The sequence below is a fragment of the Peromyscus leucopus genome, chromosome 2, assembly GCF_004664715.2.
Source record: "Peromyscus leucopus breed LL Stock chromosome 2, UCI_PerLeu_2.1, whole genome shotgun sequence".
NCBI classification, from domain to species: Eukaryota; Metazoa; Chordata; class Mammalia; order Rodentia; family Cricetidae; genus Peromyscus; species Peromyscus leucopus.
This window is the reverse complement of record NC_051064.1, coordinates 139,000,531-139,023,201: the sequence shown is the minus strand read 5'-3', so window position 1 is coordinate 139,023,201 and position 22,671 is coordinate 139,000,531. Positions and strand designations below refer to the sequence as shown.

At 43.1% G+C, this 22,671-nt stretch overlaps 1 protein-coding gene across 25 annotated transcripts in view; it reads right to left on the bottom strand.

Annotated features, from left to right (window-relative positions):
• Window positions 1-22,671, bottom strand: part of Eif4g3 (eukaryotic translation initiation factor 4 gamma 3) — a 233,280-nt gene that overhangs the window by 135,806 nt on the left and 74,803 nt on the right. The gene's annotated exons all lie outside the window — the stretch shown is intronic.

Sequence of the window (22,671 nt, the reverse complement as noted above, 5' to 3'; positions counted from 1 at the left end):
TCAAGGTTATCTTTTATCTTACCAAAAATATTTCATCATACACTACACTGAATGGCTCGACCACATCAATTTTCAAAAGGTATGTGAATTTCTCCTTTGTTTCTTTGTTTGTTTGTTTTTTGTTTTTGCAAGACAGAGTTTCTCTGTGTAGCTTTGGAGCCTGTCCTGGAACTCACTCTGTAGACCATGCTGGCCTCGAACTCACAGAGATCCACCTGCCTCTGCCTCCTGAGTGCTGGGATTAAAGGCGAATGCCGCCGCTGCCACCACCACCCATTTCTTATCAATTTTGGTTAATAGAGATCAAAAGTATTTCTTCAAACATTTGGAAATACTTTGAAAATATAGTATCAAAGCAAACATCTTAAAGCCTGGTACTTGAGGGACGTAGGTGTAACAACTGGGAGTCTGAGACCAGCTTGGACTAAACAGCAAACCCTGCCTCAAAAGCCTTAAGATGCTGTGTATAAACATACAGAAATGTTCTCTGCTCAACCTCAGACTCTGCAAAGCATGCTGTGCCATTGAAAAGGAAGCCATGGCCTTTGCAGGGATCATGCTGGAAAATGCTTGACAGCCATAGTGACAGACAAGTCAAAATTTTAGTAATGTCGTCAACACATTGGCCAACAAAGGCCACACATAGCCAATAGAGAAGAACATGAATTAACATTTAGGGACAGGGCTTTTCCACTTAGTAGTAACAGTACACATCTAACCAGAGGTACTGTAAATGCTGTTTCCTATGTACTTTCAAAACTGCATCACTGCTTCCAAACTATTATAACATTGCACCACCAAGAATTTTATTTTCCTGTAGCTTAAGCATCTGCTCTAACATATTTAAAAAAAAAAATCCAAATCCTTTTCCTTTTTATATATTTACACTGGTGCAGGCATACATTCACACAAACATACAGACCATAGTGTCTGGTACAGGAACACACAACACAGTGCCTGGTGCAGGCCCACACAGACAACGCACAGTGCCTGCTGAAGAAACATGAACATACATAACTCACAGTGCCTGGTGCAGGTGTATACACACACACACACACACACACACACCACACAGTGTCTGGTGCAGGCACACACACACACACACAAAACACACAGTGTCTGGTGCAGGTACACATACACACACAACACAGTGTCTGGTGCAGGCACACACACAACATACACACACACATACCACAGTGTCTAGTGCAGGCACACACACACACACACACACACACACACACACACACACAAAACACACAGTGTCCGGTGCAGGCACACACACACACACACACACAACACACAGTGTCTAGTGCAGGCACACACAACACAGTGTCTGGTGCAGGCACACAAACTGTTCTGTTACAACATAAACTACTGTGCCCTCAGCAACATGTGCTGTTCATCCGTGGCGCTGGGTAAGGAACTCTGCCAACGTCTCTCACTGGGCAATTATTTCTCCTGTTGTACTCTAAGCAGTGTAAGGAACAGATGCCTCCATGTCCTTTATTTCTTTCCTACACTTAAAGAACGATTAATCACGTTTCTTGATGGACTTTTTAATTTACTACTGTGTTTTACTAAAAATAATGCAAACACTCCAACAAAAAACATCCTTTTTAATATTTACTTTATTTCTCACTATGTGAACATGTGTCTGTGTGTGGTATGTGCATGTGTGAGTCTGGTACCTGCAGAATTTAGAAGAGGGTATTGGGTACCCTGGCGCTGGGGTTACGGATAGTTGTGAGCCACCCAATATGGGTCCTGGGAACTGAATCTTGGGTGCTAATCAAGAGTATACGCTCCCTCTTAACCACTAATGAGTCTCTCTGGCTCCAGACCATCCTTTTCTTAGACTTGAAATTAAGTTTCTTTCTTCTCAGGTGTGACTGCTCCTCCCCCATGTGTTCATGTGTCACTTCCTGCATGTAGAGGTTACAGTTAGTTCTTTCTCTCCTTCTGTGTGGATCCTGGAAATGCAACTCTGGTCATCGGCCTTTACCCACTGAGCCACCTTGCCAGTATTGGTGGAAATATTCTTTGACCTCCCTTCCTAACATCAAATGAATGGAGGGCTAGGGATAGATCAATGAAGTATCATTTCAAGAATTATTGGCAGTTTTTTTTTTGTTTTGTTTTTTTGTTTTTTTTTTTTGTTTTTCGAGATAGGGTTTCTGTGTGTAGCTTTGTGCCTTTCCTGGAACTCACTTGGTAGCCCAGGATGGCCTCGAACTCACAGAGATCCGCCTGCCTCTGCCTCCCGAGTGCTGGGATTAAAGGCGTGTGCCACCACCGCCCGGCTTATTGGCAGTTTTGATAACTCTCCCTTGACAATGACTTTCAAAGCCACCACATGACTGTGCCTGGAACTTAGTGGCAGAGCAAGTGCCTAGCACACACCAGGCCCTTAGATTTAATAACAGACACTACACAGAGAAACCCTGTCTTGAAAAACCAAAAAATAAATAAATAATAATTTATCTAACTTTATTTATATGCATTGGTGTGAAGGTATCAGACCAGAAGTCCTGGAACTGGAGTAACAGACAGTTGTGAACTGCCATGTGGGTGCTGGGAATTGAACTCGGGTCTTCTGAAACAGCAGCCAGTGCTCTTAACCTCTGAGCCATCTCTCCAGCCACTGCTCCAAGATTTTAAACATAACTCAGAGCTAAAGAGTCATTTCTTGTTTTAAGGCAACCTGTTCACCTTACATAAACAATGCCATGTGGACTGAACTCAATACTGTGTGAGCATGAGAATGTACACACACAAGACCGAGCACTCGAACTGCCAACTTCCCAAGACTGTCGTCAGGTAATCTTCAAGACACTGACCTCCCCCCACGCTGAAATTCTATTTCTAGGAATACAGCCTATAGATAAAACCTCATGCTTTCACCAGCCTCAAATGGGAACATTTTACATTCCTAAATAGAATTATTTTATTATTATTATTATTATTATTATTATTATTATTATTACTGTTGTTATTATTTGAAGACAAGATCTCACTATGTAGCCCTGGCTGTCTTTGAACTCACTATGTAGACCACGCTGGCCTTGAACTTACAGAGATACATCTGCGTCTGCCTGCCAAGTGCAGGAACTAAAGGTGTGGGCTCTCCCTATGACTGGGGAGAGAGTTAATCTTAAAGAATTAGGTAAATGTACATATATATTAGCACCATGGCATCTTGCATATACAAATATAGGTATAAGAAGGAAGATCATACGTTCTAGGCCATTCTGGGCTATGGAGTAGGTTTAAGGCTAGTCTGAGCAACTTCCTGGCCCCTTCTGTTAATTTAGAAAAAAGCAAAACAACAGAAGTGGGGATGGGGAAGACACTGCGCCTGTATCTAATGGCAAAGGCCTGCCAGATGTGTAGAAGTTTGGGTTCCATCCCAACACCAGGGACAACTGTTTAAACTATCTTGACTATTGGAAGCGCACAATACAACAGTGCTTTACACAGCTACTAAGGCCCCTCCAAAACTTTCCCTTTTGCAAATCAAAAACTGACTGTACTTGATAAGCACTGACCATGCTTATTTTGTTTGTTTTATTTATTTATTATGTAGTTCTGGCTGTGTCCTCCAGGGAGATCCACCTGCCTCTGCCTCCCAAGAGCTGAGATTAAAGGCACCCAGCCCTGACCATGTTATTTACATGCAAATTAACTATTCAATTACAAGCATTAGCCATTCTGTTTACATGCAATTTAACCACTTAATTTAAATTTAATGGTGGCATGTGCCCAGCATTCTATCAAGCACAGGAGTAGAAAGAAATAACTAGTAAGCTTTACTCTCTTGATGTCAACATTTTCTGTCATTACAAAGGGCTGTAACTCCTCTTCTACAGAAGTTACAAGGTGAATTCTATTGGAAGATGTGCCCAACAAGACTACACATGGGTTGCAGACTTCAGAAACAGATACACAGAACTAAGATGTCTACTTTTACAATGGAAAACAACAAATTTAGCCAACAAAAACATACAGTTCCTGCTGCAGTTCACTTGCTGGAGAGGTTCAGCAGTAGCCAGCTAAAATTTCCAGTCTGAGAAGAAAAAGCAGCTGTGAAGACGTACACAGCCTTCAAGATGCAGGTGCATGCAGAGAGCCAAGCAAGGCTCACTTTACAGCTAGGATGCTGAGAAAAAGCAGCTCAAACTTAACTCCAACAATTGCTGAAAATTCACCAAATCTGAATAAAGATGAGGATATTAAAAAATAATCAAAATTCAATGGGCTATGAAGGGCAGGGGGAACAGGCTCACTTGGATTCCAGTTAAAACTGCACTGTGGAATGTCCCAGGTAAGGTGCTGTGACTCAAGTGCTAGGGAGAGAGAGCTCAGGCAGTAAAACACTTGCCTTGAAAAGAAAAGAACCTGAGTTTGATCCCCAGAACTCAAGGAGAAATGCTAGGTGTGGTGACCCGCACTTGTCACCCCTGGGGACAGCAGACTTGGGGATTGGCAGACAGCAACACAAAACCATCAGTACACACCAGACAACCTATACTTACTGGCTTGCACAAAACACAGCTTGCAAATCTGTCTGTACAGAGGATTATGAGGAATAGTACTTAAGTTTCATTTCCACGGATGTAGACAAAGAATCCAGGCAGGAGACACTATTCTCCTATTTTAGAAAGCAAATATTTCCTCATTTTACATGCAAGAGGTGTGTGTGATTTGAAAACAAAACCAAAATGCCCCAAATGCCAACAAGAAACATCAGACACTGAAAAGGACTCAAGGAAAAGAAATCATCTTCACATGGCAGCTGGTGGGGCAAAGGAAGTTCGGTGAGGCAGGAGGAACAGCAGCCTCTCTTCCTGTCCCTAAATCTGAATTCATCTCTGTACAGCACGAGTCAACCTAAAAGTTTTATTATTCGTTCCGTGAAACAAATCATTAGTTCAGCACATCGCCTTACATTTTTTTAGAACCTTTTTAAAGACAGGTATTTGTTTATTACGTGTGCCCACATGCATACCATGGCACACGGGGAAGGCAAAGGACTTGTGGCCGTCAGTTCTTTCTACCATAAGAGTGCAGGATCAGGACTGGAGAGATGGCTCAGGGCTTAAGAGCACTGGCTGCTCTTCGAAAGGACCCAGGTTCATTTCCCACATGGAAGCTCACAACTGATTCCTGTCTCTAACAAAACTAAAATAACTCATGAAACACAAGTGCACAGTTCATTGTGTGTTGTCTTTCTATCTATACAGCATGGTGTAAGTGAGTAAACTAGCATGGTGACCCAATACCCCAACTCAGCCAAGGACTAAGCAAACAGAACACTGCACTTCGTTTCTAATGAATCCAGGCTTCCTTTTGTCTTTAAAAATAATCTGGGACTCGCCGGGTGGTGGTGGCGGCGGCGGCGGCGGCGGCGGCGGCGGCGGCGGCGGCGGCGGCGGCGGCGCACACCTTTAATCCCAGCACTCAGGAGGCAGAGGCAGGCAGATCTCTGTGTGAGTTCAAGGCCAGCCTGGGCTACCACGTGAGTTCCAGGAAAAGGAGCAAAGCTACACAGAGAAACCCTATCTCGAAGAAAAAAAAAATCTGGAACTCATGTCAATGGGGTACATATGCTGACCCTCAAAGAGCAAGGGCACCCAAATATCAAAAAGAAGTGCCAAGGAGAACACCACCTTGCTTCCCAGAAAAATGTGTTACTACGCATGCCTGGGTTCTCAGTGTTCTTGCCCGCAAAAGCCAGAATATAAATAGGCTGGTGCATCACAGTCCTAATCACATCTAGACATACCAAAGACTCAGTCACAGCACACGGGTGTGAGCACTCCTCTGGGGGAGTGCATGCAAACCATAATGTGAGCGCTGCTACCAGTATTCAATAGCAAGGAAATCCAACAAATCCCAAGAGGACTTGCTATAACTTCTTAACCAGGAAAACCGAGTTCTTACACAAAAAACAATGACTGCATCAATGATGGCGCCAAAAGGGCTTATTTGAATTGAAAACAAAATGAAATGGTACCTAATTTCTTTCTAGAGAAGAAGGATATCTTCCATTGCTATTCTGCATTTAAATATCAAAGCTCCCATCATAATGTTAAAAGTAGAGTAATAGTACAGGAGGAGAATATAATACCATTTCTAAAGGGAAGCACTCAATACTGGGTCTCCATTATGACTTCCATCTTACAATACTAAACGAATATAAAAACAAAACAAAACATAAGCCCCACAAGTTATATTTAGTTCATGGCTGAGCCTGCTAAGTCAACACTGCCTGCCTGCTATGTAACGTGATTCCACAGAACTCACCCTGAGAATAAACAGACATCACATGAGCAGGTTCAGAGAAGAGCTGCGTCACCTACCCACCCACCCACCCACCCCAACCCTGGCTCTCCATTTCGATTTCCAGAAACTCGGTGGAAGCAACTGCAGTCCTGTAACTTTCAGCTGCTCTTCCCATTCTAACGAGTAAGTCCATTTCCTTGATTAGGCTGGCAGGACACTTTAACTCAAGTGTACCCTGTCTGTGTCAGAGGCAGCAGTCTCCAGTTCACCTGGAGGCAAGGAGCAGGCACTCTACATGACTTGTACATTTTGAACATGAACAATACATCCCTAGGGCTTCATTCTAGCTCATCCTGAAGAGTAAAACTGCTTCATTTTCCTCTGAGGATGGTCATTACATCACCAGTAATCAATATTTGACTCCCAAAATCGGTTTCTTCAGATCAATATAAGAGAAGCAGTTCAGCAAGTGTATGGGATTCTGGTTGGTTGTTGAGAACAGTGAGACAGATGAATAGATGGGAAAAGGTATCAGTGAACAAGCAAGTCACAATCACTAAATATCCGTGAAATGTAGGTCATTACAGGTATGTGGATAACAAGTAAAATGTACAGAGAAGAGGATTTCACCAGGAGGTTTCCAGGTAGCTTCAACAATGACAATTTAGCAAACAATGACCTTCAGTCATCAGTGTAAAGAGAGCAGCATCCTGGGGAGGCAGAACAAGGCACACGGTGGAGCACAGAGAACCTAGAAAAGGAGAACATGTTACCTAAGCAAGAAGTGACCGCAGGGGGAGAACTAAATGAGGCGGAGTGAGGTGAAGTCAGAGAATGAGGTTTTAGGGACAGACTAAAATCATGTGTCTGTCAAGGGAAACAGGAATTATCTTAGAAGATGCTCAATGAGGCAGCATTTGTTATCCTCAGATGTGTTTAACTAGGAGAACTATTACACAAAAGGGAAGCCAGGACAGAGATCAGTATAGATAGCTGATAAAAGGCTACTAAAGTAATAGTTCAAGTCTATGGTACCTGCAGCGAATGAACCTGAACAAACCAGGTAAACAGGACAAATAATATACCAAGTAGGGCTAGCAAGATGGCTCACCAGGTAAAGGTACTTGCTGACAACTGGGTTTGACTCCGGAACCTACACAGTGGAAGGAGAGAATTGATTCCCACAGGTGTGTGCACGCACACATAATCACACTCCTGCACCAAATGCTAAAAACTGAAAGTGAAGAAAGGCACTCAAACAGCAGGAGTCTCTGAACAAGCAATCCAGGCGAAGCTCTGATGCTTCTGAGGGAGCACAGAACTCAACGGCTGAATGGCCAGGACACTGAGAAAGCATTGGGCCCAGAACCCCTGTCCCTTTGCTCTTGGTGCTACTGTACAGCCATACTGGTCTGTTGGTCTATTTCTCCACAAAGATGATTTATGCTTGCTTGAGGCCTTCTCAACAGACAGTTTTCCTGATCTGGATTTTTAAAATGTAAGCAATAAATTCATTTGTATTAGTTAATTAGTTAAACTTCAACTGTCAAAAGGAAATACCAAACACAAAAGCTAGGGAATATAAAACATACAGAGAAAAGTTAACCCCAGAGGAACCTATGAATCAGGACACAAAACAACAGATTTTCTGAGAGAGAAATGATAGCTTTGGCTCAAAACCAGATAATTAAAAATTGGGGCGGGGGGGGGGTTTACTTAAAGTAGGACACTGGGCTAACAGATGCCTCACTGGACAGTACTGACCACCACAAGTTGTCCTCCTACCTCTACACATCGGCTGTGGCACATGCACACACAGTCATACCACAAAATAAATAAACAAAATGTAATGAAAATATTCCAATGAAATAAAAAGATAAACAATGTCAAAGTGCAGGACATAAATTTCTGGAATATCGAGTTTACTTCCTGACAGGCACGTATCTATTTTAATTATACAAAAACCTACAAATTTTTGTTTGATTTTTTTTTTTGAGATGGGGCTTCTCTATGTAGCTGTCCTGAAAAATCACTGTGTAGACCAGGCTGGCCTTGAACACACAGATCTGCCTGCCTCTGCCTCTCCAGTGTTGGGAATAAAGATGAATGTCACCACACCCAGCCTACAAATTATTTTTTAAGTTAGAAAATATGAGGTGAATATAGACATCTTTGTAATGTTCTTAATCTTTCAGGTTCAGCAAAGATACTCCCTGAGGGTTTTCCAGGTGAGGCTTCAACTCTGTTTCCTTCTACTTTGGTTAACTGAGTGCTCCTATCAGAGCAGTACATTGGGCTGGGAAATGCTTCTGTGTCAGCTGAACTGATTGATGATCACTGTTTATCATTCTTTATGCTTGTGTGATGGGCTGCAATGATCTGTTTTCAATATTGAACCATCCTTGCATTCCAGAAATAAATTTTATATAGTGGTGAGGTAAATTTTTAAATACACTGCATTTAATAAAACAAAACAAAACAAACAAACCACTTCACAGGGGCTGGAGAGATGACATCTCAGTGGTTAAGAGCCAGTATTGTTCTTTTAGAGGACCTGAGTTCAATTCCCAACACCCAGATACAGTGGCTCACAGCCACCTGTAACTTCAGCTCCAGGGCATCTAATGCCCTCTTCTGGCCTCCACAGGACCTGCACTGATGTGCACAAACCAAATCAGACCCCCCCCCCAAAAAATGAAAAGTACCATACATTTTCATAATAAATTAAAAAGTTCAGAAAACTAGGGCTAGAAAGAAACTGCCTCAGTATAACAAAAGCCATACATGAGCCACAACAAACATTACACTTAATGGGAAAATCTAAGCACTGTTCCTGAAGATGAGAGACAATAGAAGGACTCTGATCACCAGCAGAAGATCCATCAAACAGGAAAGAACAGGAAAAATTTGAAACCCCATACAAGAAAAGACAACATAAATGTATCTGCTCAATGATGATACAAGTTTTCTATATAGAAAACCTTAGGAAGGCTGTGGTTACATCTCAGTGGTACAGTGATTGCAGTTTATCACAAAGCCTTGAATTTGGTACTCAATATTAACTAGATGGGGGGAAGGACCACCCACAGTTATCTCTCACTATCCCCCACACACAAACATACATACTCCACACACAAACTATCATAACTAATAATTTCAATTAAGTAGGGTACAAAGTCAACATACAGAAATTATTGTAGAGATGCAGCTGTCAGAAGAGAAAAGTAGAAACCTTCAATTACAAAGTATTTAAAACAAGACAATGTCAAAGTGGTGACTAAACTATAAAAGTGACAATGAAAACTATAAAACTTTGCTAAGAGAAAAGTTAAGGAATGAGTAGGAAAATGCTACCTATTAATAGACCACGATGCCAACCCTACCCAAACAGGATCTATACATTCAATGCAATGGGATGCTCTCTAGAAACAAAAGGTTCATCTGAGTGCTAGAATGGGCCAAGGACTCTAAACAGCAAAAACAGCCATTATAAGAAGTCAGCTGTTACTCCAAGGTATTTTATATTATTTGTGGCTATTGTAAAGGGTGATGTTTCTCTGATTTTTCTCAGCCCTTTTATCATTTGTGTATAGGAGGGCTACCGACTTTTTTTGAGTTGATCTTGTATCCTGCCACTTTACTGAAGTAGTTTATCAGCTGCAGGAATTCCCTGGTAGAACGTTTGGGGTCACTTATGTATACTATCATATTGTCTGCAAATAGTGAAAGTTTGACTTCTTCCTTTCCAATTTGTATCCCCTTGATCTCCTTTTGTTGTCGTATTGCTCTAGCTAGAACTGCTAGTACTATATTGAATAAATATGGGGAGAGCGGACAGCCTTGTCTTGTTCCTGATTTTAGTGGAATTGCTTTGAGTTTCTCTCCATTTAATTTGATGGTGGCTGTTGGCTTGCTGTAAATTGTCTTTATTATGTTTAGGAATGTTCCTTGTATTCCTGATCTCTCTAAGACCTTTATCATGAAGGGGTGTTGAATATTGTCAAAGGCTTTTTCAGCATCTAATGAGATGATCATATGGTTTGTTTCTTTGAGAAAAAAAATTTATAAGAATTTATAAATTTAAAAGAATTTATAAGAATTTATAATTCTGGCTGGGCGGTGGTGGTGCATGCCTTTAATCCCAGCACTCGGGAGGCAGAGCCAGGCGGATCTCTGTGAGTTCCAGGCCAGCCTGGGCTACCAAGTGAGTTCCAGGAAAGGCGCAAAGCTACACAAGAGAAACCCTGTCTCGGAAAAAAAAAAGAATTTATAATTCTTATTTATATAATAATTTAGTTGGGTAGCTCACAGCCCTCAACTTGAAATTTTATCACAATTCTACAAAAATCAAATCAGAGTAGTGCTGGTGTAATAACAAGATTGCTGACAAAGACCGAGTGAGGTGCCTAGAAAAAAACCTCAAATGCATGGGAAATGACCACCCAAAGAGGCTGTGTTTTTAATCAATGGTACTGAGAGAACAAACAATACACAAGCCTGGCAGGGAACATGCAGGCTAGGAAGTGGCTCAGGGAACGGCAGGTCCCAATGCTAACACCCACCAACCCAAACAAGGATGCTACGGCATGGGCCTTGTGCCATAGACAAAAGCCAACTCAAAATGGGTCACATGCCAAAGCCTAACATCTACAACCCTACAACTACTAAGGAATCAAACCACTGGAGACCAACAACCATCTGAATCGGACTGTCCCAGCTCCAGAAATAACAGCAAAACTGACAGCACTGAGGGAAAGGCCTCTGCACACAAGGGAAACAGTGACCCAGAGCTTCAAGAGACCGCCATCAGCCATCCATCAGGGTGGAACAATGTACAGAAGTCAGCATTCAGGATGGCTCAGCATGTCAGGCACTTGCTGTTAACCCTCTGCAAGCTTGTGTCCACCCTTTAGAAGCACAAAAAGACGGAAGGAAAGAACCAACTACACAGATATCACCTGGCCTCCACAAGTGCACCCACACACCTCACAAAATAGAAGCCTATATATATCTGCAAAAGCTGATTATGTGCTTAACTACAGACTAATTCCAAACCCACAGGAGCAGACTAAGACCTGACTGGCAGAGGCAGAGGACAAAGGGGCCGCTGTCTATAGCTTCCCTTCACGCAGGCCCTATGGCTGCCTCAACAGAAAGGCTGCTGAGTGCTTTTAGGAAAAGCTCACAGTCACTCTTTCAGTATCAAAAAATTCCACTTCTGAGGAACTTTCTGGATTTTTTTTTTTTTGGTTTTTCAAGACAGGGTTTTTCTGTGTAGCTTTGCGCCTTTCCTGGGACTCACTTGGTAGCCCAGGCTGGCCTCGAACTCACAGAGATCCACCTGGCTCTGCCTCCCGAGTGCTGGGATTAAAGGCGTGCGCCACCACCGCCCAGCAACTTTCTGGATTTTTAATGCACTGTATGTACACAGCTTTAACTGAAGGATGGATTTTGTTATCTTTTTAAACAAAATTACAGAGGTAGTGGGATCCCCAGAAGCCACGTAAAGGTAAAAGGAAGGACTAACTCCATAAAGTTTCCTATGTCCTCTCATGACCACACATACACATACACCTTGCATGCATACACACAATTAAAAGCATATACTATGAAAGAAACAAATTACACACAGCAATTATACTGAGAGTCACACTACCAGACTCCTAAAACATGAAGCAGCAAAAATTACATAAAAACCTTTAGTAAAATACAGCATCACAAACTAACATTAAAGAGGTAAGAAAAGGCACTAGAAATCTGCTACAGAAATTCAATGTCAGCTTTAATCCTAGCACTTGGGAGGCAGAGGCAGGCAGAGGCAGGCAGTTCTGGTCTACAGAGCAAGTTCTAGGACAGCCAGGGCGACAGAGAAACTCTATGTCAAAAACCTGGGGACGGGGGAGAAAATGACTTGGAATTGTCTTAACATTCACAAGAAGCTCGGTATAAAGGGAAAGCAATGAATACACACCCAGCTTCTGAAAGGGTCTTCATGTCTGTTCTTTGCTTTGGTTTTACAGTATTCGACATTCCTGTTCCTGTGAAAACCTGAATTTATTCCAGATCTCACAGTTAGTTAAGAGTAGAATTAAGATTCATGTCCAGTTCGCTTTAAAAAAAAAAAAAAAATTGGGGGTCTGAAGAGATGGCTCAGCAGTTAAGAGCTCTTCCAGGTGATTTGACACCTTCACACACAGATGTACATGCTGGCAAATGGGTGCACAGGAAATAAAAATAAATTAATTAAAAAGAAACTTCTTGAGACAAAGTTTCTCTATAAAGCCCTGGCTGTCCTGGAGTTCACTATGTAGACCAAGCTGGCCTTGAACTCAGAGATCACCTGCCTCGTATTCTCAGTGCTGGGATTAAAGGTGTGTGCCACCACGCCTGGCCCGGTTCAGTCTTTTTTAAGTGAGATACTGGGGGAATTACTACTCAGTCGGTAAAGTGCTACCAAAGCTTCCCTTTCACACCTGTGACTTCTGTTTCACACACGTGACTTCTGTTTCCCATATGGGACAACTGCTTCAAATGCTGGAGTTACAAGCATGTCCCAGCACACAGGCTGTCTAAGGCTGCTTCATGGCACAGCAAACTGAGACCTTCTTTATACTCAGCAAACTGTGCGGTCAATCCCTTTTTAGCTATCTAACTGAAGGAAAATCTTCCCAAGCCTTTTACAAAATGCAACTACTCTGCTCCTCTCCAGGCCTCTCCACACAGTGCTCCAGTGGAGAGGTTATTCATTTCTGAATGAAACTGCTTTTCAACACCAGGGGCCGTGTACAACTGTAGAGGGCTATCTGCCACAAATACTACTCTACTTAATTGTGGCTTGTGCAAAGTTGTGAATGAATGTTGTAGGCAATTCATCCATTCATTAAGACACAGTTCACATTTAGTCCCTATAAAAGCCATCCAATCACCCTTACTGTTACCTTATAAACACATAGCTAATGAGCATTGTCCTCAACAAACTGAAACAGCGTTAGTCATTCATTACCACCCATTTCAACAGCTCTACTTGTCACCTTCAGCAGCCCAAGTCAAAATATTTATTATTAGCAACAGAATCCTAGAATGTGGCAATTCTGAAAGCAAACTGGCTTCTCACCATACTCTGTAAACTGAAATACTAATAACACAGTATATAAACCAAAAAGAAAACAAGCATAAAAACAAAAAAAAAAACCTTCATCACTCCTGTTACATTTCTTTACACACTTTAAAATCACCTGCTTGCAGAAGGACAGTATTTCACTGTATCTAAACACTGCCCATGTTTCCACGAATGCTTCTTTGCTGACTGTATTTTAGAAACATTTGGTTCCGAAAAAGAAATCACTTGCTCAGAAAAAGTTGATACGTTCTCTAGGTCACGCCCCCAGTGAGTCCTGACAGAGAAGAGCTAGATAGATGACTGAAGAATCCCTTCCTCCTCAGAAAAAGATCTCCACGGCAGACTTGGCATTCTATGTCCGCTTCTATGTCCAAAATACAGTTCTACTCCAAGTTTCTCAGTATCAGTACTCACTCTCAATAAAGAAGCTCTTCTCTTTTACATAAACAAAGCATTCACACTGTAAAACAGTCAAAAGGAGGAACCACAAACTCTCGTTTATAAGTAATTTTCACTGGCCAAAGATTCAGAACATATGATGGGACAGGTCAGCTGCTCCAAATCCTAGGAAGGGTTCACTGCCTTTATAACACTTGGAAACCACTGAACTTCAGCTAGAAACCCACAAAGACCTAACTGAACAGAAGGAAAGGCACCTGCCATCAAAACCAAACAGCACCTCGGGATATAACCCGGCTCTACCATCAAAAGCGACCGACGAATGCAGCCACAGAAGGAAGAATACCTCTTGCAGCACTAAATAGATATGGCTTCAGTCAGCAAGGCATCTCTAGACGAATAAACAGCCTCGTCTCTTCGCTTGTGTCTGTGTGTGCTCTAGGATGGGGCTGTGAGCTCCTCAGGAAGCTCACTTCTGGTAGTGAGGAGCAAAGGGCACTTTCCACGCCTGCCTTCTCAAGGCTGAGCACTCATCACAGTACCCAGGCTGAGACCCAAGCAATGAAATGCGCATCTGTGAGGAATGGGACTCAGTACCAGTTGACTCCAGTCAGAAGATGGGACTAAGAACCACGAGGTGAGCCTCATTTTTGAGCAGTGGCATCACAGGGAGCTCCACAGACAACCACTTTGTCTGTATAATTAGTTCAAGGTGACATGCCATGGTTTTCCTTGGGCCATGATAGACTCATCTAAGAGGATGGCACTCAGAGTCCATGGATGTCTGGGTGCTTCACAGTCTCACAATAGTAACTATACTGTTCACCCTACAAAGCACAGTTCCTTCTCGGATGCCATGAAACATCAGGTGCCGGCAGGAAGATCCTGCTGCTTCACTGAGTCCCCAGGCACCCGAAGACATTCACAGCATCTGCTCGGCTGGGCCTGCACCTGCTCTGACACCCTCTTCTCTGTGCTGCTTCTCCCTCTAGCCCCACCTTTACTTAGTGTCTAGATACTTTTCATCCAAAATTATCTGCAGTGACGGCTCTCATCCTATGCATCTGCCACAATATACATCATCTTAAAAAATATACACATAATCTTCTATAGGTCCTACAACTTTTCTTCATTTTTGAATGCTGAAAAGATAAATGTTTTGTTTTTTGAGACAGGGTTTCTCTGTGTGGCTCTGACTGCCCTGGAACTCATTCTGCAGACCAGGCTGGCCTCGCATTCAGAGATCCATCTACCTCTACCTCCCTGAGATTAAAGGCATGGGCCACCACTGCCAGGCCTGTGCAAATAAATTTTTATAAATTTTTATTAAGCCCAATTTTTTAGCAAAGGTGTTTCAAGCTGACTGCGTACAAACTGGAATATACTGTTTCTTCTTGTGTGTGTTCAGCATGTGTGCCCACAGGTATGTACGAGCAGGTTCATGCCCATGTGTAGAAGACAGACATGACATCAGGGTTAGCATGCTCGGTTGTTCTCCATCTTATTTCTTGAAACAGGGTCTCTCATTAAACTCCGATTTCAACGACTGACTAGACAGCTGCTCAACAAGCCCCCAGGACCCTCCTGTTCCTGCCTCCCAAAGCTTGAAAGCCATCACACCCGGCTTTTTATGTAGGTGTTAGGGATTAGAACTGAGTCCTCCTACTTGCACAGCAAGTAATTATCTACAGAGCCATCTCCCAATCCTAAAACACACACGAGTATAGTTGTCCACAGGTCAAAAGAGGGTGTCAGATCGACAGGTAGAGTTACAGGTAGTGTGAAGTGCCTGATGTGGGTGCTAGGAAACGAACTTTGATCTCCAGAAGAGCAGCAAGTGCCCTTAACTGCTGAGCCACATCTTCAGACCAGAAACAGTATTTCAAATGACATATTGTGAATGACAGTTGTGTTTGCAGAATGAGTTACAAAAGTCTTGCACTCTAAAAATGAACCTGAAGCACAACAGCGAATTAGAGCGTACAAGGAAGAGAGTCAAGAAGCTGGGAGCTGCAGGTAGAGAATGTGGCTCAGTGGCAGAGCACTTAGCTCAGATGGGTGATGCCCCAAGTTCAATTCTCAGTACCAGAAAAAGTACATAGAAGCTGGGAACTGGGGGTGTTGACTTGGCTGCTTATGAAGGATGCTATCTGAAGATGCGAGACAAAACATTCCACCTATCAAATCAATCTGTTTCAATCTACAAAATGGAAATAACCATACGTGTGTCACAAGGTGCCCTGAAAACTTAAGTGTTGACCATCCAGCTATCTTCCTGGCAACCTAGAAATAAGAATATCTATAAACACTACCTGTGCTCTGCCATGAACAAGTCAAGTTCTGTGATCTGGGAAGAACAGCTTTTGGTATTTTAGTTACAATTATTTTCATGTTTGCAGAGTCAGATATGCCTACCATCCATCTCTAACATCTAAAACATCCATATTGTGTGTTTTAGAATTTGTACTTCTGACTCCTTAAGAAGGAGAACCCGTACAGCACTATCATCTAGTGTGACACTTTCCTTTTCAAAGATCCTACAGAGAAGGCCACTCTTCAATAAGTCTTTACTCCTTACAACTTCTAGAGTTAGGACAAGCTAAACAGAAGACAAAAATCTCTGTGTATGCACCCATATTTTTGATAGTTTTCAATTTATATAGATAATGCAAAGCTTTATAATCCCTCTTTCTAGTACTTGGTATTTGTCTCCATAGTTTAACCTTCTGCCTTTATTGATGCTCAAGTTGCCTTAACCATTCTCAAAGCAGAAAAGGCAAGAGTGATACCTGCAGGTCAGCCCTCCATGCAGCTCATCTTCCCAGGCTAGCCTCCAGAGCCTCAGCTACTTCCTCCCTTCTAAAGGCTGCAAACAGTTATGTAAATGAGCCAGCTGGCTTCTGAGTCATCACTTCTGTTCCCAACTTCTCCATTTCCAGTGTGAACCTTGAAGTACTCTATGAACTCTTCACAGCAGTCAGAATTTCAGTCACTTCCTAAACATGGAAACTAGACAGCTGACCTCCCTCACTCCAGGGGAGTGGCAAATGAGAGCTGTTGTTCAAATACTGGTTTCTATTACTGTCTACTTGGTAACCCAAAACATTTCTCTCTAAACCTACTCTAGTATCCTAAAAGAAGAACATCTTCATGTGTGTACAATGTAAAAAGCTTTGCAACAGGCAAGAACAGCCATGGCGGCACACAGCTGTAATCCCAGCTCTAGCAAGGATGAGGCAGGGGGATGGAGAGTGCAAGCCAGCTTGGGTTACACTGCAAAACTCTCAAGCAAGCAAAACAAACAAAAACAAAGTCTACTGCCAAATGCTTCTTTAGCAATCACATTCCCTGAGCAGATGCCTTGAGAACAGAGTCAGGCACTGATGCTCTGAACACAGGGAACTACAGCCTGGACTCCATGTCCTCTTAGTTCTCTAAGGCTAAGAGAAGAACATCATCAGTGAAATAATAGAAAGTACAAAGTGGACATTTCACACTAAGGATTAACTTGGATTGGAGCCAAGGGCAATAAGGAGCTCATATAACTCTAGACTACAGAGATGAAGGGTATCCTGTGATAATGGGCACTGAGGCGGCCTACCACCTTGGTCCTGAACTTCATTCCTAAGCATCCTCTAAACATCCCGGCTTTTGCACTACCACCATTTCCATTTCACTTCTGCAGCTCTATGATGTCAGCTGCTTCCTGCAGTATTAATTTCTACATTACATCAGCCTCATTTTAATCATTTAGTCAGTATAATAAATGGATATTTTGAATCCTCTCTCTTTGAAATACCTTGACGTTTTTCTTCCCAACATTATTTTGTCAACTACATGCTGCTCTTAACTAATTAGGTTATCTGGTGAAGGCAAGCATCAACTACAGTGAGGCCTGTCTTGGAATGGATGGACAATCCCAGAGGTGTTCAGATGTAACAAAGTCCTGGTAATATAGAATGATGCCTGGAAATGGAGCCCTGTGAACAATGAACAGAAAAGACACTCATTTTACCTGTAAAATATGACAAAATATTGGCAATATAAATTTGATATATATACGTAATTAGTGGTCATCTATGGGGAAAAAAATCTATTGAGTAGATAGAAAAGGAGGGTGCAATTCAACAGATTATTTTGTGTAGGAAAAGCAAATGTGGTCCATCAACTGGTAGACAGTTTAGAAATAATCTTTGCACTTGGGAGGCAAAGGGAGGCCTGGACTAGGAGGCCATCCTAAGTGACATGAGAACCAGTCTCAAAAGAAATGGAAGAAAGGGAGCTGTTAAATACTGTTCTTTACAGTTCACAAACTTTCAAACAACCTTCCTTCCTATTTGTTCCCTTTAAAGCTTTACTGAATTGTCCTGCCCCACTCCCTACACCATACCTGGCTCCTCTCTAAGTGGGGTGCTCATTCCCTCTGCTGACCTTTCCTCTGGGGTCCCATCAGTCCACCCTACAGTCTGCTCCAGTGCATGCATGAGTGCGCAGAATATTTCTGCCAGAAATGCTACCATCACTTGGAGTAATCCAACTGTCTGACTTCCTAGTTCTGTAGAAAAGTAATCTGTTTCAGGACTGTGATTCTAGCTCAGTGGCAGAGCACCTACATCACAAGCTGATCCCCAGCATGGCATTCAAAACAAGAGACAAACAAACTACTACCCACACTAGTTCTCCTTCCCAAGATTCACCTGCATGTGGCTGATTGCTCTGAGTGGAAATAGCAACACCTGCAACTATCAAAAACAAAAAATAAATAAACAAACAAACCATCTGCATATCTCACTAGTTCTAGAAAGCGGCAGCGCTCAGATTTACGGGAAGGACAGATCTATGGGAAGTACAAGTGTCCACTGAGGGAAACCTGCATGGGACAGGAAGGCATGTTTGTTTCAAATAACTTTCTCAAAACATCCAGTGACAAGAAGTGTGTGTGTGTGTGGGGGGGGGGGTGTCAAGAAGAGTCCCTAGTTGTGTCCAGAAAAAAGTGTTCTCAGGCCGGGCGGTGGTGGCGCATGCCTTTAATCCCAGCACTCGGGAGGCAGAGGCAAGCGGATCTCTGTGAGTTCGAGGCCAGCCTGGTCTCCAAAGAGCTCCAAAGAGAGTTCCAGGAAAGGCGCAAAGCTACACAGAGAAACCCTGTCTTGAAAAAAAAAAAAAAAAAAAAAAAAAAGTGTTCTCTCTCCTGGCAGAACTGAGGTGAACATGAGGAGCATCAATCCAAAGCGGGACCCACATAAAAGACAACAAAGGAGTGCCTGTGATGCCCACGGCACACGGAAGCTGACTGGAGGTTCTAATGTGGAGTCTGCCTGTGGAGATGGTGCAATTTTGCCAAGCAGAACCCCAACCTTTGGGCTCACTGTGTGCAATCTGGGTTTTTTTACTACAAACAGCAGCACTTAAAAAATCAAGCATGGAACTGATTTAACTACTGGGTTATTTTTGCAGCTATGTGTGATGCAATGCAAGGAAAATCACAATGAAAATCAGTGCCCAAAAGCTGCTCCAGGCTGGGGATCAAGGTAAGTTTTCAAGTGCTCAGATAAGGTACCAACAGAAATGCTCTAGGCCAAATCCTCCGTTATAAACACAACTGCAGCTGTCCAGTAGAGAGAGGCAGAAGATGACGAGGGAGTGGAAATTCCCCAGGTGCTCTGTCACATTAAGCCACCACAAATACAAATAACAACCACAATTGTGCAACATACCACAAACAAACCATTTGGTTGTTCCAGGTATTTATAGCTTATTCATTTTTTTTTTCCTTCTCTTTTGGGAACTTGGCCTAGAATCCCTGATCCTGCTGACTCATCCCTCAAGTGCTGGGATTACATGGATGAATCACAACAGCAGGATAATATTTACTTATATTAACAACAACTGGGTAGACAGATAGATGACAGTACCTGTTCTAGCTGAATATGATAGTATACTGTAATTCCAGCATATCAGAGAATGAGGCAGGAAGATTGTGAGTTCAAGGCCAGCTTCTGTTTATAGTAAATTCCAAGCAAGCTTGATCTACACAAGACCTAGGCTCAAACAACAAGAACAAAAGGACAATAGTTTCTGAAATTTTTTTTTCAAATGTGTTTTAAGTATAATAATATATTACCAAAAACTAGCAAACAGCAGTTGGTACCAACAGGGCCTACATGTTGTCAGTACTACAGATAGCAAGAAGCCCTCAGCTGCCCCCAGGATGGCTCCCACACATCACTCCCTCCAAAGGCAAGAGGAAAAGAGGGAGGGACTGAGAAAGGGGTCAGTCATTAAGAGGACTTGTTCCACCACCCACATCAGGTGGCTCACAGTCATCATTAACTCTAGTTTCAGGAGGTCTGACACCCTCTTGGTGGCCTCCTGGGCACCAGGGATTCATGTGGTGCACATACACAAATACACATATGTTCAGGCAAACAATGTATATACATAAATTTAAAAGTCTTCGGGGTTTTTTCCCCCAAGACAAGATTTCTCTGTGTAATAGCTCTGGTTGTCCTGGAACTCGCTCTGTAGACCAGGCTGTGCTCAAATTCACAGACATTCACCTGCCTCTGCTTCCCAAATGCTGGGATTAAAAGTGTGCGCCACCATCGTCCTTTTTAAAAGATGGAAAAGAAATATAAAAACTGTAAATTTTACTTTGATTTCTTTTTTAAGGAAATTCAACACTCATCTATTTTAACAACAAGATTAACTTCCCTACATAGTATGGCTACTTGTCAAAGTCATGAGACTACAAATGCTTTCCTCATAGAAATGGAAAATTTTAAATACATAAAAGCTACCAATAAGTAAAATGATCAGTCATGTTAATAATCAAAAGATAAAAAGTTTGGTCTAGTGGCAAAAGCTTGTAATTCTTGCTAGGGAGAGACTGAAATAGAGGACTGCCTCAAACAAGGCCTGCCTGAGTAACTTAGTGAGACCCTAACTCACAACACTGAGTAAAAAGAGGACTATGGAAATAGCTCAGGGGACACACCTGTCTGGAACATCTGTGTGTGTGTGTGTGTGCACACATACACACTCTCACTCTTTCCACTTACTGGGTCCACTCATCAAACTAGGTGTGATCTCAGCAGACAGACCACAAAGGATCCTAAGATAATAACTGGCAGCCCTTTTCCTAGCTTCCGAGCTCTTCATGTGTTCTAGTGTCTAAGAAGAGATGACAAAATGGCAGAAAGGATGGCTCTTGTGGCCTCGCGACTAACACCGAGAACATTCTTTCTGAAATGCAAACTGTGCAATCCTAACAAGCCCTGACTTTTGGGAAATTCAAGCGCTTCAGGCCAGCTGCTTGGTCAGATCCCACACTGAAACAGCGAACTTCTCGGCTGGGGAGGACGCTCTCCCCTTATTTACCAACTGTCAGTTGCTTGCCTTTCAGCTCAAATGTTGCCCTATTTGCCTGTCATGGGAAAACGGATCTGGTTCTATAAATATTTCAGCATCTACAGAGGACGCTACACAGGCAACCTTCAGGAGCTACTGCCTTCTGGCTCCTGCCACCCCGAGAGTGGCTCCAAACTCGGGTTCCTCTGCTGACCAGCTCCCGGATGGGCACAGCTTGCTCTGTCCAGATGCACCGTACAGTACAGCGGGCAGTAGTACTCAGCAGCCAACCGCTAACTACACAGCAGATTTGTAGCAGAGAACCTTCCTGAGAACAGCTTTCCCTCAACAGCACAAAGGGAGAACTACAGCCCACTCCAAAGGGTAGATCTCCACCAGGGCCCCTCAGCAGGCCGTACCACTCCCTTTCAACGGGGCCCAGGACCTCCCCAGAACCAGGAAGGGGACACTGTATACCTGTGCTGGGTATGCTCTGTCAACTTGACACAAAACAGAGACCCTCAGTTGAGAAGATGCTGCTGTCTTAGTCACCGTCCTACTGCTGGGAAGAAACACCATGACCAAGGCAACTCTTTTTTTTTTTTTTAAGATTTATTTATTTATTACAATATACAGTGTTCTCCCTGCATGTATGACTGCAGGTCAGAAGAGGGCACCAGATCTCATTGTAGATGGTTGTGAGCCACCTTGTGGGTGCTGGGAATTAACTCAGGACCTCTGGAAGGGCAGTCAATGCTCTTAACCTCTGAGCCATCTCTCCAGCTGCAAATGAATTTTTTTTCTTTTCTTTCTTTTTTTTTTTTTGTTTGGATTTTCAAGACAGGGTTTCTCTGTGTAGCTTTGCGCCTTTCCTGAAACTCACTCTGTAGCCCAGGCTGGCCTTGAACTCACAGAGATCCGCCTGCCTCTGCCTCCCAAGTGCTGGGATTAAAGGTGTGTGCCACCACCGCCCTGCCCAGGGCAACTCGTACAAAGAAAACATTTCATTGGGGCTTGCATGTTACAGTTTCAGAGGGTTATAGTGCATGATCATCATGGTGGGAGCCTGACAACAACTGGAGAGATGGCTAAGAGCTACATCCTGAACGAAGGGGGAGAGAGAGGGAGTGGGAGATAGGGAGAGGAAGAGAAAAAGGAAGAAGAAGGAAGTGGGATGGAAGGGAGTGAGAGAAGGAGACAGACAGACAAGGCCTGGCATGGGCTTTTGCAACCTCTAAGTCCACCCCTAATGACAGCTCCTCCAACAAGGCCACCCCAATGTGAACTATGGGGGCCATTCTGATTCAGACAACCGTAGCCTCCATCCCCTTGGCTTGTACGCTCAACTCACTCAGGGTGGTGCCATCCCTGGGCAGGTGATCCTGGATACTGTAAGCATGGAAACTGAACAAGCCACAGGAAGCAAGCTCGTAAGCATTTTTTCTCCACAGCCTCTGCTCCATTTCCTGCCTCCGGGTTTGTGCCTAAGCTTCTGCCCCGCCTCCCTTCAATGATGTACT